The sequence below is a fragment of the Coptis chinensis genome, chromosome 2 (assembly GCF_015680905.1).
Source record: "Coptis chinensis isolate HL-2020 chromosome 2, ASM1568090v1, whole genome shotgun sequence".
NCBI classification, from domain to species: Eukaryota; Viridiplantae; Streptophyta; class Magnoliopsida; order Ranunculales; family Ranunculaceae; genus Coptis; species Coptis chinensis.
In genome coordinates, this window is record NC_141457.1 from 48,622,567 (window position 1) to 48,640,516 (window position 17,950).

General features: G+C 34.4%; 1 long non-coding RNA gene across 1 annotated transcript; it reads right to left on the reverse strand.

The window, feature by feature from the left end:
* Window positions 1-16,433: 16,433 nt before the first annotated feature.
* On the reverse strand, window positions 16,434-17,612 carry LOC147516348 (uncharacterized). Its single transcript, XR_015213643.1, has 3 exons — window positions 16,840-17,612; window positions 16,684-16,753; window positions 16,434-16,463 (listed from the first exon to the last, which is right to left on the reverse strand). It is a non-coding gene; the product is annotated as an uncharacterized LOC147516348 (long non-coding RNA).
* Between the last annotated feature and the right edge of the window lie 338 nt (window positions 17,613-17,950).

The window sequence follows — 17,950 nt, forward strand, 5'->3', positions numbered from 1 at the left end:
GTTTTTGTGTATTCCAGGTCTTGGAATCAATTATGTGAAGAAATACGTCACTTTTGCAAAAGAAATTAGTCAAATTGCTTGCTAGAGAAATTATATGATTAAAGCTCATGTTTCAAGGATAAAAATCCTTTTTAAAGCCTAGTCAAAGCTGAAAAGTCAAAGTCAACGCGGGTAGAAAAACAGCAGAAATGTTAACAGAATTTTCACAGGTCGTATCTTTGGACTAAGAACTCAGAATTTGGCTTATTATATGTCAAAACGACCGACTCGGAAAGAGCTTTCTAATGGTCTAAGCCTTGATTCAATCAAAGTAGTAAAAGTGGATGAAAAGGGTGTTGTAGTAAATTCCTATAGAGAAACCCTTTTTGGTCTTAAGTAATTACGTTTTGGGCTTGATTAAGTGGCCCAAAACACAGCTCCAAAGCCCATGCATGAAATTGTAAACCTAACCCTCTCCTATATAAAGAGGGTTAAGGCTAAACAAAACTTTGCTACTCCCCTTTTTAGTTTAGTTGTAAATTATGATTTTCTCTCTCTCTCTCTCTGATATCCGTAAAAATAGTAAAATCCTAAATATTAATGTTAACAACACTAATACGAAATCCTACCGTTCTTACGTTTAAATCAATTCTTCTTACTCTCAAAACATAATCATGCAATATAATGAGTAAGAATTCGTTCCACTCTTAACTGTCTAGACTTAAATTGAATTCAACTAATCAAACCAAAAGGAACAATGGTGAGAGTAATGATTTGACGTGAAATTTCTATACTACCATTCCCAACACAAGAACAATAATAAGAACATGTCATTATGGAATAAGTAATTAACTTTATAAATCTAATAGAACAATAAGAACAAGATATGATTGAATGAATAACAACTATTTTATTTATCTAATGAATGATATTCAATAATTTAAATAACTAATCTAAAACAAAGAATGAAACTAATTAATGGAATGAAAACTAAGTAATTAACTAATCTAGATCTATCTTTTTCTAACCCTAAACTCCATTAACATTAGCTTCCTAACTTAACTTCTTTTCTAACCTAACTATATACCCTTAACAAAGAGTCAAGCTTTTGTTTTTATACTTTCAGATCCAAAAATCGTGCATGGGCTTGGAGCCATATTTTGGGTCGGAAAATCGGGCCCAAAACCCAATTTCTTTAGTCCAAAATGGGCTCTTCAGCTGCAATTGGCTTCGACAAAATTTTCGTCCACTTTTGCTCCTCTTATTGGGTCAAGGCTTAGACCATTGGAAAGCTCTTTCCGAGCCGGTCGTTTTGACATAAGGTAGGCCCAATTCGAGGTCCGAGTCCAAAGATATCTGCCTTCGGAAGTTTAGCGACTTTGTGTCTTTGTTTCGCCCAGCGTCGACTTTTCAGCTTTTGACCGGGCTTTACAAAGGCTTTGTCTTCTTGAATCTTGGCCTTTAATCACGGAACTCCTTAGCAACCGACCTTTGCTCCTTTATCTCGCTAAAGTGGCACATTTTTGCACATAATGGACTTTGAAGCCTGGAATGCATAAAAACACGTAATCAGTATTAACTCTTAATTATTACTCACATAATTGGTCTAAAAGTATGATAGTTAAAGGGTTAAAACTACAATTTTGGGCTCTTATCAAACCACCCCCAAACAGCATTTTGCTTGTCCTCAAACAAAGATGAGAAATTAGCATAAGTGACCAAAAATGGAGTTCTATCTACTCGTTTATTTGAGTCGATTGATTGCATTGACCATATGCAACAAGGCCTTAAACCACTAGGAATTCCCTAGTGGACGAGTTATAGCCTCGTGAGAGTTTTCGGTGAAGGTACTTTCGCAAACTTCATCTATACTACAACGACTAAGAAATAAAACTATTGTTTCCTTATTTATGTCTCAATTATCTATACATCTCACTAGCAATGAATCTGAGAATAATCATCATGTCGAAACCTAAGCTAATATATGCATAATAATCAATCATCTACGAATAAACATATATACAATGAGTAATGCTATGAAATGCAATAACATGTTCGTTTCTGAAACTCGGAAGAGCATCCTTAAGTAGGTTCTCACATAAAAGTCAAGACAAAAATCACTATGATTTTTCCACTCAAGTTTTGCTACTCCAGTGTGCAGTAGGCATACTTTACCTTATAATCTCAATGACACACAAGGAAGCCGAAGTTGATCAAACACATCTGCCACTTACTATCCCACTAACCTATTCATAATTGAGCTAGAGGTCTTTATTAGGTGTTGCGGGGATTAGGAGATGGTTTAAGAATGAAAGAAACGGATATTCAAAAAGACAAGTCTGAGATAATAGGGTCTTCATATTACGTAACTAGAGAAAACCTTGTTCTTTTGCTTCTACACTTTGTTTCCATCCTTAGCCTTTTTCTTTTGGCTTTTCGACTCCTTTTATTCTATTTTTGGAGTTTTTATTTTATTTCTATTTTTTTTTTCTTTTCCTTTTCTTTTCTTTGGATGAAAACTTCTTTTTTTTTTCTTTTCTGAAGCAACTAACTAATTTCTGTTTACACAGGTTTTTCTCTTCTCTTTTCTTCACTCATCCTATTCTCAGACTTATTCTAAATTGGGTAGGTTGAATTTTTTTATTTTGTTTTGTTTTGTAACAGGGTAAAGGATTTGTCCTTTATGGAAGGGCTAATGAAAGGCTCAGTGGGGCGACTAGCGGAAAATATACTTAGGTCAGAATTTCTAGCTATATCGATCCAAAAAGGGCCTAAATTCTCTCTTAGGACATGGTATAGTGGTCAAGCAAGTGGACGTGTGATTTCTCTATTCGGAATATACTTCTCCCTTGTGTCATTTCTCAAATGTTTCACTCATATAAGGCTTTAGGCTATATTCTCACAGGATTTGTAGAATAAGTACTCTAGCCTAGATTTTAAACTTTTGCCAAACAATCATAGATACTCATGTAATATATTTATAGATAGATGCAAAGATTATTACCTACATATTAACCTAAGTTTCTAAAACTATTCTAATGCAAAAGCTACGTAAGACTTCTAGATTATTAAGAGCATAGAGAGAAAGAAACAATACCAATATTCCTAAGTGTATAGCATAAACTTTTTATTTTTATTTTTATTTTTATTTTTATTATTTTTAAGACCAATAATCGTAATATACAACCTAATATGTGCTTAACATTTACATCGTGTTTCTATACCACCCCCAAACAATTTGGGAGAAGGGGTTCATAAAACAATTCAATAGCACAATTAAATTATGTAACTAACTAATTTTTATAATTTTTAACATTTTATAAATAAAAGTCGTAATTTACATCCTAAAAGTGTCTAATTTTTGCAAATGTTTCTATCCCAGCCCCAAACAATCTAACGCTTTGTCTTCAAAGTGTAAAGAGATAAGGAAAGAATTTACCATAGAAACGTGGCAAAAATTCGCAAAGATTACAGAATGTAAATATTGTAAAGATGATATGATAATATGAAGCACAATTAAACCGGTATGCGTGCTAACTAACACAAACTCTACTAGAGTAAACATAATGGGCTTAGGGTGGCAACATGATTTGAAATGAATACAAAAAATGCACCCCCAAACAAAATTTGGAAAACTCTTTTTAAGTTTGAAAATTTTGTTTGGCCTATACTCCAGAAAGTTGGTATTGTACGAAAACTTGGGTCTTTTAAAGTCAGATTCCCTATACTTACTAATATATGTTTATGTTTTTATTTTATTTAGTTTTTATATGTTTGATTTTTAGAAAAACAAAACAAAATTACGATAAAGAAATAAAAATGAAACTCACTCCATAGAGAAGCACTACTCAATCCACGAGAAAAAGTGCAAGAGATAAATGCGTGAGTCACATGAAACGTAGACTAAGAATCCGACACTTACAACCACTCACTCCAAAAGGAGGGTCCGGTTACCTTAATGGTGCACTCCCATAACATAAGATTGGAATGGAGTACACCGAAGAATAAAATGAGTCTTTTATAGTCAGATACTCGAGATTTTATCTAATATATATGTATTAAAATGCAGTTTACCATATATCAACAATCGAAAAAGTTGTGGGTCTTTCCACAAATAATTAACATGGAATGCACCATCAAACAGAATTAAGCACCAAGATTTCCTATGATGTAGCTTAGTGGAATGAGAGCAAAGCCTTATAGATCTAAAACCAAATCGAGCATAGAGTTTTTTCTTTGTCCTCCTACGAAAGGGATGCCAAGTAAATAAACGTGAGAAAATTGATGGTTGTGGAAGATACGTAGGATGTGGATAATTTTGAGAAGGAAAAAATGGAAAAAATGAAAAAGTGTCAGGTGGCTTGTCCTTGGGTGTTACTTCTTCACCAGTTGGTTTTAGATAGTTATGAAGCATAGGAGAAACGCCAAGGTCAAGTACAAACTCAATGGTTCTTTGAAAAGGTAGAGGGCGAGGAACATTCGTGATGGAAGGTGAATGAGTGACATGAGGATGTGAGGTGGGTGAATGGTGTTCAACTAGTATTCTTAGGTCTATATCATCAGAGGCCTTGAGATATGCAAGACATTCCTCAATAGGTGGGTAAGAAGAATCACTGGGATAGAGGGTGAAAAGTTCTTCTTCCGTCATGGCGTCAAGAGATGAATGGATGTCAATAGGAGAGAACTTCAGTGTGCAAAAGAAGGATTGCAAAAGAGTCAAAGGAAATCCTCCTTGATGTTTTCTACGTCTAGGGAGTAGAAATTGTGATCCTTGTCTTCTTCCATAAGAGGGGTATCTACTAGTGTGGGGACTAAAGTGTCACCAGACTAATGTGAGGTACAAAACTCTCAATGGACTTCACTTCCCTTCTAGAGGCAAAACCTAGTTGTCCCTGTTTTTGTCTAAACATGTTAACTTCTACAGAAAGATTTCCAAAAGAAAGAGTCATTGAGCCATCCCGACAATTGATTTGGGCATTGGTGGTTGCCAAGAAAGGGCGCCCTAAAATGATGGGAATGGAATCATGAGCAACTTCGCGGTCAAGAATAACAAAGTTAATTTTGGATAGTAAAAATTCTGAACTTTAACGAGAATATTTTCAACTACACCCTTGGGATACTTAATAGAACGATCGGCTAACTGCAAAGTCATTTTGGTTGGTTGAATTTTTGTTAGACCTAGTTGTTTATATAAATAAAAAGGGAGTAAGTTAACACTCGCCCTGAGGTCTAATAAAGCAGTTGTTATGAAGGTATCACCTAAGGTGCATTGTACAGTAGGACCACCAGGGTCATTGTACTTAACAATTCCGTTATGTTCATATAAAGAGGGATATTGTTCAGTTAAGATGCTTCGTGGGGTATGTTGGTTTTCCTCTTCTCGGTGCAAAACTCTTTTAGAAACTTAGCGTGTCTAGGTAGACTTTTTATAGCTTCTAGAAAAGGTAGGTTTATAGTCAAATTTTTAAACACTTCCCTAATCTCATCAAAATTCTCGTCCTTTTTAAACACAACTAGTCTTTGGGGATATGGTGCTTTATCGCTATTTTTAGCAGAAGGGATAAAAGTATTATTAGTCTTTGCTTTATCTCTAGCCGTTTTCCAGCTAGGTGTCCATATTGGAACCTCCTAGGGTGTAGGGTCTTCACTTTCTATTATTGGGTCTTGTAATGTTTTCCCTTTTGGTTGTGGTTTAACCGGTACTTCTACGGTTGTAGGGTCTTGAGTTTCTATTATAGTATTTGGTATGGTATCATTTTTAGTTTTATGGGTAATCTTTAGGCATAGTCACTTGGTTATCAACTACTGCGCCTGAAGCGGAAGGGTAGTGATCACCAGAGGTCCCCTTGGTTTATATTACCATTATAGTAAATATTGTTTATTTCAAGGCGGTGTTTGTTGACTTAGGATTAAGCACTGCTTGACTTGGAAACACGCCGGTTGGGTTATTATTTTGGTTAGAAGACATGTCAATAACCTTTTGGCACAAAGACTGCATCATTTGCATCATTTGTTTCATCATATTAGAGTTTTGATCATCCGATCTTTCATCAAGTTGGAGTTTTGTTGCATAATTTGATTTTTTTTTCTCCAACAAGGTCACTACTACTTTGTCTGTAGATGGTTGTATTGGAATTAAAGCTTGTTGAGCGTTCATGTCTTGATGTTGATAGTTCTGGGTTATGGGTACTAAATCTCTATTCTGGTCAACTAAGTTCCCTTGTCCTTGATGTTGAGTTAACTGGTTGGAGTGTGATGGTTGTGGTGGTGTTTGTGCATAGACAAGAGGACAATAAAAGTCGGAATGCTCAAGACTACAACAGACATTACAACGAGTATAGTTAATGTTCATGACTGGAGTGGGTTGTTGTTGAACAGAGATGGCATCTACCTTTTTAGTGAGGGCATCGATAAGAGTTTTAAGCTCGGGATCATATTTAACCTCAAGAGAAGAAGGAGAGGAGCGGGAGGAATCGTTACCTCCCCAATTGTTGTTCTTCTTAAATTGATCTTCTAAGAATTTATAAGCCTCCAAGGCTCCTTTACTAAGAAAACTACCCCCAGTCATGATATCTAGAACCTCCTTATGATAATGTGAAAGCCCCTTGAAGAAAGCACGAACAAAGCGTGTCTTTCACAAGATTATGATCTGGGCATTCAATGAGAAGATCGGTGAAATGATTCAGGCCTCGAAAAGGATTCATGAGGATTCGGGTGAAGAAATGAATCTTGTGAAGCATTTCATGTCTTCGATGGTGGGGTAAAACTGTTCCATGAACAATTGAACAAGTTGAGCCCATGAGTCCACTGAGTTTGGCGTTTGGGCGTTAACCAAGACGCGCTTTATCGACTAAGGTGAAAGGGAATACCCCTCGGTTTAATTTGTTCCACACCAACCGTGGGATGGTGGAATGTTGTTAGGACTTGTTCAATCCTACGCGTGTGTTGATAAGGTTTTTCATGGTCTAAACCATGAAAACGGGTAACAAATTAAAATATTTGGGGGATTCGGAAATCCCCCACTGGGTCTGCTAGAACGATGCAAGATTTGGGGCTATCGCTCAAGGCTTTGTAGAAGTCAGAGAGAGGAGTCTCTCTTTCTTCAACCATTATATCAGGTGGTGTGTGTGAAATTCTTAGATAGGCGTGTGGTATTTATGTCTACGAAAAACAAGCCTGATTATACTATAATTAAAACTCCTCTGACAAAAGAAACTAGGAGTGGAAGAAGGGAATACCTGATTGCGTACTTACTTCGCTTATAAATAGCGTCTTGTTCACACGTGTTCAGTGTATATAACAAGTTAGAACACTGAAAAACTTGAAAATTGAAAATTGAAAATCAGCTGAGGGCGCAGGTGCGCTTCACTTGGGCGCAAGTGCGCTCAATGCAAATTCGAGTTCCAGTGTTTTGAACGCGGGTTGTGCTCGGTATGGGCGCAGGTCGCGCTCAACTTCCAGTGTTTTGAGCATAGGTGCACTTGCTTAGGGCGCGGGTCGTGCTCAGTGTAAACTTCGAGTTACAGTGTTTGAGCGCGGGTCGCGCTCAGTTTCCAGTAACTTTAGCGCAGGTGCGCTCCATGCAATTTTTTTTTTTTTTTTTTTTTTTTTTTTTTTCCGAGGAAGTTTAATGCTTCACCACAGTGTTTTTCTCTGTGAATCTGCAGCCCCTATGCCTAAAACAGTGAACAGTTCCGAAAATTCAAGAAATAAGAATGAAAAATTAAAAGGGTGGGTGGGTAGAGAATGGGGGATTGCCCCTTGGATTCAAGCAATTGAATTCTTGTCTTGAATGAGATTAAGATGGCAGCGGCGCCATTTGATATCCGTAAAAATAGTAAAATCCTAAATATTAATGTTAACAACACTAATACGAAATCCTACCGTTCTTACGTTTAAATCAATTCTTCTTACTCTCAAAACATAATCATGTAATATAATGAGTAAGGATTCGTTCCACTCTTAACTGTCTAGACTTAAATTGAATTCAACTAATCAAACCAAAAGGAACAATGGTGAGAGTAATGATTTGATGTGAAATTTCTATACTACCATTCCTAACACAAGAACAATAATAAGAACATGTCATTATGGAATAAGTAATTAACTTTATAAATCTAATAGAACAATAAGAACAAGATATGATTGAATGAATAACAACTATTTTATTTATCTAATGAATGATATTCAATGATTTAAATAACTAATCTAAAACAAAGAATGAAACTAATTAATGGAATGAAAACTAAGTAATTAACTAATCTAGATCTATCTTTTTCTAACCCTAAACTCCATTAACATTAGCTTCCTAACCTAACTTATTTTCTAACCTAACTATATACCCTTAACAAAGAGTCAAGCTTTTGTTTTTATACTTTCAGATCCAAAAATCGTGCATGGGCTTGGAGCCATGTTTTGGGTCGGAAAATCGGGCCCAAAACCCAATTTCTTTAGTCCAAAATGGGCTCTTCAGCTGCAATTGGCTTCGACAAACTTTTCGTCCACTTCTGCTCCTCTGATTGGGTCAAGGCTTAGACCATTGGAAAGCTCTTTCCGAGCCGGTCGTTTTGACATAAGGTAGGCCCAATTCTGAGGTCCGAGTCCAAAGATACGACGCCGGAAGTTCTAGCGACTTTGTGTCTTTGTTTACGCCCGCGTCGACTTTTCAGCTTTTGGACCGGGTTTAACAAAGGCTTTGTCTTCTTGAATTTTGGCCTTTAATCACGGAACTCCTTAGCAACCGACCTTTGCTCCTTTATCTGCTAAAGTGGCACATTTCTGCACATAATGGACTTTGAAACCTGAAATGCATAAAAACACGTAATCAGTATTAACTCTTAATTATTACTCACATAATTGGTCTAAAAGTATGATGGTTAAGGGGTTAAAACTACAGTTTTGGGCTCTTATCACTCTCCCCTTTCTTTAGTTTAGTATAGTTTAAGTAATTAAGGTTTATAATTGTAGCCTCCATAAAACCTCCATTAAAATACCTTCAAGTTATTATTATTATTCAATTTAATTGCTTCTTTTTCTATTATGTCTTATTTTCATTCTTTTGTTCATGATAGTCCCATGAATCAAAGCTAAACTCCCATTAGAGGGGGTTTGAATAAAGCTATGAGAGGACTTGATTTGTTATAATAGATTTGTTGTTTAGGTTAGAGTATCTATGATTGTTGAATAAAACTTTTCATGATCATCTTGCATGAGCATCTATGATTGTACTTGGTAATATTTTTCTAAGACTTAGGTTAGAGTATTTAATAAATATCCTGTGAACATCTAGCCAAAAAGCCCATATGAATTAATATTTTAGTGATGACACAAGGGAGAAGTCAATTCCAAGTAGATAAATCACACATCCACTTGTTTGATCACCATACAATATCCTAAGCGAGAATTTAGGCCCTCATTGGATAGATATAGTGAGAAATTCACACATATATGGCATTTATTATCCGCTAGTCGCCCCACTGAGCATTTCATTAGCCTTTTCACAAACCACAAATCCTTTACCCAATAAAACAAAATAAAAAATAAAATCAGCCTACCTATCTAGATAAGTCTGACAAATAGGATGAGTAAAGAAAATATAAGATAAAAACCTGTGTAAACAAAAATTAGTTAGTTGCTTCAAAAGAAAAAGAAATAGAAAAGGAAAAGAAAAGAAAGTTTCCTAAAGAAAAGAAAAATAAAAGTTAGAACTCCAAAAATATAATCAAAAGGAGTCAAAAGCCAAAACAAAAGTGCTAAGGATAGAAACAAAGTGTAGAAGCAAAATAAGAACAAGGTTTTCTCTAGTTACATAATATGAAGACCCTATTTTCTCAGATTTGTCTTTTTGAATATCTATTTTCTTTCTTCTTTAAGTAGCACCTACGCCCCATATTACCTAATAAAGACCTCTAGCTCAATTAGGAATAGGTTGGCTTCTTAAGATAATTTGATTATTATGCATGTATTAGTTTAGGAGTTAAATTGATGATCCTTGTTTAAATGCTAGTTAGATGTATAGATATCTGAGATAAATTAGGGGACAATTGCTTTTATTTCTTAGTCGTTGTAGTATAAATGATGTTTGTGAGTACCTTCTCTAGAAAACTCTCACGAGGCTATAACTCATCCACTAGGGAATTCTTAGTGGTTTAAGACCTTATTGCATATGGTCAATGCAGTCGCACTTAGCGAAACGATAGTAGTTAGGAATAAATTTTTGGTCACTTATTTTAATTTCACATATTTGCTTGAAGACAAGCAAAATGCTGTTTGGGGGTGGTTTGATAAGAGCCCAAAACTGTAGTTTCAACCCCTTAATAGTTTATATTTAGGCCAATTATGTTTATAATAAATAAGAGTTAGTAATATTTACGTGTTTTTGTGTATTCTAGGTCTTTGAATCAATTATGTGAAGAAATACATCACTTTTGCAAGAGAATGGAGTCAAATTGCTTGCTAGAGAAATTACATGATTAAAGCCCAAGTTTCAAGGAGAAAAAGCCTTTTTAAAGCCTAGTCAAAGCTGAAAAGTTAAAGTCAACGCAGGTAGAAAAAGAGCAGAAAAGTCAACAAAACTTTAGCAGGCCGTATTTTTGGACTCAGACCTCGAAATTGGGCCTATTATATGTCAAAACAGCCAGCTCGGAAAGAACTTTCTAATAGTTTAAGCTTTGACCTAGTCAGAGTAGTAAAAGTGGACAAAAAAGGTATTACAATAAATTCCCATAGAGAAACCCTTTTTGGACTTAAGTAATTAGGTTTTGGGCTTAATTTAGTGGCCCAAAATACAGCTCCAAATCCCATGCACGAAATTGTAAACCTAACCCTCTCTTATATAAAGAGGGTTAAGGCTAAACAAAACTTGGCTACTCCTCTTTTTAGTTTAGTTGTAAATTAGGGTTCTCTCTCTCTCTCTCCTATTAGTTAGAATAATTTAGCTCTCTATCTCCCCTTTCTTTAGTTTAATATAGTTTAAGTAATTAGGGTTTAAAATTGTAGTCTCCATGAAACCTCCATTAATATACCTTCAAGTTATTATTATTATTCAATTCAATTGCTTCTCTTTTTATTATGTCTTCTTCTCATTCTTTTATTTATGATAGTCCCATAAATCAAAGCTAAACTCCCATTAAAGGGAATTTGAATGAAGCTTTGAGATGACTTGATTTGTTAGTATAGATTTGTTATTTAGGGTTTCAAGTTTAGGTTTTTCTTGACTTAGAGATAAGAAGAGTTTAACCTAAACTAGAGAATAGTGAGTTTGCCATGAGAAAGGGAACAAACTTTCTCTCATGCTAATTAGTTTATGACTAGAGAAAGTATAAAGTAAATTAGTATATGTAAATTAGTTTATGCTAATTAGTGTATGACTAGAGATAGTATAAAGCTCTCTATTTTTCTCCATATTTTATTCAAGTCATATTCAATTGCTTTAATTAAATTAGTATAAGTTAAATTCATATATTTAGTTTTGTAGTATAAATTCACATCCATAAATATTGCTCTCACCACTCTTTTCTTGTGTTTAATTAGTTAAATTCGTTTAAGTCTAGAGAGTTAAGAGTGGAATGATTCCGTACTCTATATATTGCATGAATATATATGTGAGAGTAGGAAATAAATAATTGATAACGTAAGAATAAGTTAGAGAAATCTAGTTGTGTTTTTACAGTTTATCAAATGGTGCCTTTCATTATGTCTTCCTTTCATTGTTTTAGTTTAATTAATCCAATGATATTAGGCTAATCTCTCCCATTAGAGGGAGTGATTATGAAGCCTAATAAGGAATAGATTGCTTAGTAGAATTATTTAATTGTGTATGTGTTTCAATGTGTTTAATTTATTGTATGACTTCCAAAATAAGCATATAGTAAATCAAACTAGGAATTGTTATAATTAAGTCGAGAGACTTGGTTGTAATAATCCTACATGCTAGTAATAATAACTATAGAGATTTAGGTTGTTGCTAGGGATGATAAAGTTTGAGGCTTTAGGTTGGATCATTGTGTGAAAACCTAAAGATGATCTTTTTTCAATGATTAATTCGTTACTTGCATGAAACTAATCATTAGGTGGATTTGTTACTCACTCTATATCTTTTTCTCATCATTAATTCTACTGTTTCTTCACATTCAATTTACTGTTTTGGTAGTATAAATCTTACGTTATATCAAATGGCGCCGCTGCCATTTTAAACTCATTCATGACAATAATTCAATTAGTTGAATCTAAGGGGCAATCCCCCATTCTCTTCCCACCCACCTTTTTAATTTTTTATTGTTGTTTCTCATATTTTCGTTATTGTTCAAACTTGATATTCACTGTTTTAAACTAAGAGCGCGCCCACCCTCCCTTTTGCCTTGCACAAAGCGCGCCCGCACTCCTTTAAGATTGCGGACTCATAGTGAAGAATACTGCATTAAAGTTATTTCTAAATTTCCAATAATTCTAAAAAATTTCAGGCATAATATATAAGGTGTTTTTGATTTATTGAAATTTGTTCAGATTTTTCCTAGTTATTTTACCTTGTGAACTAATACCATCTTTATACTGCTGTATTTCAGCTTTCACACCGTAAGTTTCTGGAAAAACAGACGAGTAGGGTTACATAGACAGTTCCAAAAATTCTTAAATTTTTACAGGAGTATCTATCATAAGTCAAAAATTTGTAGTAAAAATTTGAAGAGTGTTTTACTTGTGTTGACCACCTAACTAGTGGATTGTTTCCAGTTTGTTTATGTCGTTTTGCAACACTTAATTTCTGGAACAACAGCCAATAAGGATATTTTGGATAACTCTAATTGCTCTAAAAGTTTTACAGGAATACGCATGATCTTTAAGGAGTCTCCAGTAAACTTTTGGCGATTTTTGGATCTCTTTTGATTAGTTAACCATTCGTATGTTTGTATTATGTCTGAAAACTGTTTCACAAATTTTGCAGGGAATTAAAAGGACTTTCATAACTCTGATTATTCTGAAATTTTATGGGCTACTTACTAGACATCTTAGAGAACTACTGTAAAAATTTCAAATTTTGTGGAGTGCTCACGTGCCCTATTATACCTATATTTGAGCGCGCCCGCTCCCTAACCTCTAGTAACCTAAGTTTGCGTTTTTCTTCAGTTTTCTTTTACAGTGCGCACGCGCTGTAGTTACCTTATATTTGAGTGCGCTCGCGCCCCTTTGAAGAAAGTCCGATTTACACAAGTTAGTTACAATTCATATTTACTAACAGATATTAGTAACGGTTATTAGTCACGCTTGAAGAAAGCTTGACAAATAATAGTAAAGGATATTAGTCACACTTATTATCAGTTAGAAAATTTACTAACAATTAAGATGTGTTACTTAAATTAATTTCAGCAACACATAAAAACCGTTACAATTATTAGTAACAGTTATTAATTTTGTACATAATTTGTCTGCAACTGATAGTATTAGTAATATCCTGTTTCTAACATTTGAAAAACCATTACTAATTTTTAATTGCTAACGGTTTTCTATCTGTTACTAATGAATTTTCATTATATAAAAAAAGTTGGTTTTTCTAGCCCATTTATGTAGGGCCACCTGTACTTTTGCATGTACCTGCACTTGCTTAATCACAATCTCTACCACATCATTTCTAACATAGCTCAATCACAAATAAGTAATATACCAAGACCCAATTTCTATTGAGAAGTAATATACCTTTATCTGTTTCGCCACATCCATACATACACAAATGCAAATCCCAAAACATACAACTATCATAACAATAATATATTATATAAATTGTCAACATCGATCAACACTTGAGCCAAGCTAAGAATCGAACCCTGCACTAACCTCTAAAGACTTCATAAAAACCTACAGAAACTCCAAAGACCTGACACCACCCAAATGAAACCATAAAAAGTTTGACAACAAAATAGTTAACATTCGAATAAAATCCATGAACACCAAAGTAGCCTCTCAAACGATAACGATGATGTGTGAAACAAAAGATTGCCCCCAAGAAGTGAACCCTACATGATAACTAAAAGTATCTATCCTTACATGTTGTGTCCTAGCCATCAATCTTACAAAACAAACACATACATATGCCAATTTAATTACCTATTTAGGACAAACAAATTCACAACATCTAGAAAACTGATAGTCGAATACTTACATCAGCATCAAAATTACGAGGTGATGGGCTACGAGAATTAGCACGTCTATTCTGCTGTGAAACACTTCTTGGACCTGGTGATCTTTCATCCTCGCTGTGTTTATCTGAACTATCACCTCCATAAGGTGGAGTCACACGCGGGGATGAGCTCTTCCTAGGACTAGGACCTTGCTAAGGGGAGGCATTGTATGGTGATCAAGAAAAAAAAACATAAGAAAGACAGTAACACAATAGAACAAGCTCAAACATCTTTGCAAACTAGGTACATATCATATGAGCAGCTCATGCCTTGACAAAGCTCATGCTTGGCCACAATGCCACACAAAGATAAGTTAGTTCATTATTCAAAAATCAAACAAATTAATCATCTTTTGAACTAAGTAAAATGAAAACAATAAATATCATTAAAAAGAAAAATAATGCCTACTTTCTAAGTTAAACATTCTCATCAATGCCAGTCTCCAGTCTCGCTTCTCAAGACAAGTAGCATCATATCTTACTCTGCATTCGCACAAAAAGATGTTCAAATATCTAAAAATAATATAAAAATAAATACATCGCAACTTCAATATTTGAAAACTTTAGAGACAAAAACTTCTGTGATTGCCCAAGGCTGGATCATTACTAAATATACATGTGTACCACTACGATATCACTACTACAGAAAAGCTCATATACCACTGTTATTTACAGTGGTAAAAAGCCTTTAGCCACTGTTTTCATACCGTGGTAACAACCATCGTGACAAATACTTCTAACAAAACCGTGGGGAAAAGTACCTCTTATATACCACGGTTTTGAGTAAAACAGTGGTATTAGGATTTACAAACCGTGGTTAATAGTTCGAAAAGTTTGCTCTTATATTTACAAACCGTGGGAAATAGTGATGATATATACGACGGTTGGATACAAACCGTAGGTTATATAAACTGATTATACCTCGGTTCTTATCAAACCGTGGTGTATAGTCATTACAAACCGTGGGTTATATAAACTGCTTATACCTCGGTTCTTATCAAACCGTGGTTTATAGTCTTTTTTAAAAAAAAAAATAAAAACCCCTAATTATTTGATTCTAATCATATTCATTCAACCTGCAACCTGCCCATTTTCACCATATATATCCACACTGGATTTAAAAACATATTGGTCAAATAAACAATTCATAGTGCAACACAAACAAAAGAAATAAATTTACACATCCAACACAAAGACATTGAATTGCTAAAAGAATTTTGAACTTTTTTGAATCATCAATAATGAAAGAAACATCCAAATTTACTTGTTATATCAAAATAATAATGACCTAACTTGTTGCATCAATAAAAAAAGCAATCTATTTGTTCTATCTAAAATATAAAAAAAAAATGGTGAGACCCAAGCACCACACCACACCTTAACTGGAAAGGGTCAAAACCTAGCTAAGACTCGACGCTTGGCTCGAACGCTCCATTATACTGGATGAATCTAAGAATTTCAAGTCGAACAACATCAAGTTCCTTTTGTGTGTATGTATCTTTGAGGGATAGATTTGTCATTTGCACGATCAAAGATAAAAAAGTATATAATAACTTAATAATGAAGAGTAACACAAAATAGAGATAATAAACCAACTATGCGTAGGACCAAAGTCTAAAATACCCTAAAAAAAATTATCTAAACAAGCTTCCATTATTTCCATCGTCATAAACTTCGTTACATAATACCCACTTTGTATCACCAGGTTGGTACGTGCCCTATGTACTGACAAGTAATATAATGAAAAATAATGCAACTACCCCCCCAATATGCAACCTTGCACTAGTACTTCGCAATAGTCTACTCCATCTCAAGGTTGAAATGTATAAAGAAATATATTGTCCTATTTGGACTAAAATACAATGTTTGTAGTGCTTGGCATGGGTCACTAATACCTTTATAAGGGGAACATGTATTGGGGAGAGAGAGAGCACTTCGTTTGCTAAAACCATCTATCCCATTTAATAAGTCCAATTAAGATATACATACAAGTGAATTAGTGAACCTTAGTTTAAACGCAAATGCAGTACAACTGATTGTCCACATATACAAAACATGATCCCATCAAAGGTAATAACTAAAAAGTAAGAACGAAACAACTAAGGTGTAGTCGCTTATCAATCTTAAGGAGCTCTAAGTAACCATGCCCAATTACAAACCTCACCTTCATTACATAATGGCCATATAGAATGTTTTTTATGAAATTTCTCAAATATATATGCAAGAGAAAGGAAGACAAGTAATAAAAAAAAAACAACACTTGTCAAATATGATGGGAACTTACTTGTAAAGGCACTTGTAAATTGTGGAAGTGCTGAAAAATGAAAACACAAAGAAAATGAATATCTCCTTGGTACAAAAAAACTGAACTAGAAATACCACCATAAATCAGGGAACTAACACACTACCAATGACCAATCAGCTATGAGTTAAATACTTAAGTGACTGAAATAGTTATAAGCTTCTAGCAAAGTCATGGTCTTTGATTGGGTAAGAATTATGAGCAACACTAGGACATGTATATATAAACTAACCTTTATGATGTAGGTTATCTAACACCTGACAACTGAAAGAGTATGCTCCAGTGAGTTGAACTTGAGCCACCTGAAAAACATACCAACCCAATGCAACATTAGTTTAAACAAAATAAAGTAAATAGGTCACCAAAATAGAAGTAAACAATAATTTACCATAACCATTTTGTCCACATCCAAATGTTCACGAACAACCAACAAAGCTGCCGACAAAAGAAATTAAAATACAAACATATTCCTAAACAATATAAATCAGCCAAAGTTATTAGTCCTAAGTGAGCAAGGTTTGTTACAAACTGTAGCGCCCCAGTTTTTCAGACAATTGAATATTCAGGTAAAGGAGCTCAATCTGAATATTCAACAATCTAATAAACCAAGACGTGAGCGGGTTTGATTCACACGAGTCCAAACTATAACTAAAATATAAAACCCCCTCTGAACATCGTGTTCTAAAAAAAAATAAAATAAAATAAAAATTCGGCAGAGTCTCCTCTGTATTTCTAACCTTTCATAAATCTACAACTTGTCCTAACCTGAAAATTAAATAATACACTTCCATTTATTATATTAAAACCTCAACCATAAACCCAACTACTAAAGATATTGATTCGTGGCACCGGCTACTTAACCATCTCGACAAATGCCAGTTAAATCAAGTAGCTGCAGCGCCCCGAAACAAATCTCATACCCCAGATCGGTCTTTCCCAATTGACGCTAATCCATGTCATACTTTCTAACTAATGGATGCATCCTAATATATATTCATTATTAAAGACAATAAAGAAATACTAAATTATTACAAAACAACTTAAATGAATAAATTTATAAACAAGAAAGAGCTAAAAGAACCGCCTTAGCCAATCCGAGTACACTTCACGTTAAATTGTTCTTAATTTACCCGTACGCCTTTTCTTGTCTTATGGGAGCACCTGTGAAGATACTCCAACGCTCAGCGTTGGATCGTGAATCAATATATAATAATCCACTTAAAATGAAATTGAAACAAAAGACGAGGTTAACACATACCTTTAGCTGCTTAATACCACTTACCGTTTCCTTATTAAATCCTCGTAAGTGCATTGATTAACATACTCTCAAGAAAAACATTAGCATTCAATATAATTCATACTCACAAGATTTCTATCATGCTTAACACGTAGGCAAATGAATTATACTAGAATTAACTAGAAATAAAATAACTTGAACAACCGATTTTCTTACTACAAGGGGTGAGGGTTTTCCTTTGGAAGCGGCTGAGCCGGGTGGT